This window comes from Centruroides vittatus, unplaced genomic scaffold (assembly GCF_030686945.1).
Source record: "Centruroides vittatus isolate TY-2023 unplaced genomic scaffold, ASM3068694v2 contig_1168, whole genome shotgun sequence".
NCBI classification, from domain to species: domain Eukaryota; kingdom Metazoa; phylum Arthropoda; class Arachnida; order Scorpiones; family Buthidae; genus Centruroides; species Centruroides vittatus.
In genome coordinates, this window is record NW_027120749.1 from 1,949,123 (window position 1) to 1,951,089 (window position 1,967).

Below are 1,967 nucleotides of genomic sequence, written 5' to 3' on the forward strand. Positions count from 1 at the left end.
TATAACATAATACAAATGATTTACAGCAATTATACAGATCTTTTAAAATGAAATTTGTCTTATTTAATATACAAATATAATACATACGTATGTGTATATAATAATTTATTTAAATATGAATAGTTAAATTAATAACGTTAGTGCGCATCTCTTTGTTTATTTAGATTAAGCTGTAATTTAGAAAATTGTAAACCTAAAATTTCGTACTATCGTCCATCCGTTAGTCTGTCCTTCTATAAAACGATTATTGATGCTAATGTGTGAAATTCTGTTTAATCCGTGCAAGATGTGTAATTACCAGAGCCCCTTCGGCCGCCAATTTAAAGTCTCTTAATCTTTAAAATTGGCGTTTCCACTTCCCGGGACGAGGACCCAGGGGTTGGATTTGTGGGAAGCGAGTGTTCGGGTTGTTTCATTGTGTGGAATTACACAGAACGAGGCGCTTGGCGTATAAGTGCGTGAGTGCGAGAATTCGAGTAAAGGTTAAACGGTGTATATCTTCGTGTACAGTGATGTTATGTCCGTGCGTGTGTGTGTGTGTGTGTGTGTGTAATCGAAGAACATCTTCGGCATGTCTATAAACAAAGAAACAGTAAATTACAATACGAAAATAAGATGTGTTAAAAAATGAAACGAAAGAGTTCTTACGATCGGAGATTTCGGAAAATATTCACGTGTCCACTTGGTCCTCTTGGTGGTAAAGTTGGGGAGGGAGATTCTTCTCCCTCCCAAATGTTCCTAGAAAACACAAAGGCAGTGAGAAAACGAGAAGGTTCATTCATTTATTACCTAAGGTTAATATTATTACCTTTATCAGACAGTCTTTCTTCCCGAACAGTGTTATGAGAAGAGCGACAAACCTGACCTGGCCTAGCCTAGCCTAATCTAACCTACCCTAACCGGAAGCTCAATCCTCATAACAGCTGTTTGGGAAGAAAGGTCGGCCGAATGTCGAATCCGGTGAGTAGAAGTGTCAGGTCCGGGTGGTCACAATCGGGAGTCATATCCGTTGTTGTCGGACTTGTCTCCCGAGTGTCACGTTCGGGAGACAAGTCCGTGGGTCACGACCGAGTAAGAAAAGTCACGTCCGGGAAAAGGTGTCGAGTCCGGGTGAAAAGTGTCGAATCCGGTAAGAAAGTCGCATCCGGGTGAAGAAGAGGAAATCGAAGAAGATCACCGCCTAGGCCAAGGGAACCGCAGCCGTCCGCAGCAACGAAACCACGGACAGCACGGTCCCTCAACTTCGGCGGCTCTCTCCTCCGATTCCTCCCCGTTCTGGCTTCGGCAAGGCGGTGGCGTCGCCGTCGCGGACGAACGGGCAGAACGCGACAAACCAGAAAATGTCAACTCGGACGAGCTGTCATTCTCTACATCCGCCACAGCAAGGTCTGTGGCCGGATGACCCCCGAAGACCTTCGCCAAGTGCACTGGACCCAGGGTGTAGCGTCGCATCATCCCGACTCCGGGAGGATGCCACGCCACGCGCACTTGGGGAAGGCCTTCTTCACCCGTTGCCTCTCGCTCGTCGAGCCCCCGCTCCTCCAACGGCACGGAACGACAGACTCGTTCCGCGTCGTCCGAGGAACCCCCTCCCTCCGGTGCCACCGTCTGCCTCCGCCGGAACCTCCTCCAAAGCCGCACCAACGACGCCATTCTGTAAAAAAAAAAAAAAAATTGCAATTAGTCCGGTGAAAACAAAAGCTTAAATTAATGCTTAAATTCTTCCGAGAAGAACAAAATGCCTTTTCAAATCTAAAAGATTCGAATCCGAAGCGCAAACGGCCGACCATCGAACGATGTGCCGAGATGTCTTCTGGGACCGATCCTTCAAGTAATATTAAATAAATTCTTATGTCTAAAGTCAATATGGACTAAGACTTACCTGAAAAATCTTTAATCTTCTCTGTAAAAGTCTTTAAACCGCAAAAAACAGCACGCAATCGAAGAGCACAACAAAAGCACGTCCG

The 1,967-nt window shown here is 45.8% G+C and overlaps 1 long non-coding RNA gene across 2 annotated transcripts; it reads right to left on the reverse strand.

The window, feature by feature from the left end:
• Positions 1 to 396: 396 nt before the first annotated feature.
• LOC136981873 (uncharacterized) lies at positions 397 to 1,967 on the reverse strand. Of its 2 annotated transcripts, XR_010881799.1 has the most exons (4): positions 1,883 to 1,967; positions 809 to 1,654; positions 649 to 738; positions 397 to 575 (listed from the first exon to the last, which is right to left on the reverse strand). It is a non-coding gene; the product is annotated as an uncharacterized lncRNA (long non-coding RNA). The 2 variants fall into 2 exon arrangements; XR_010881798.1 differs by having other exon boundaries at positions 649 to 1,654.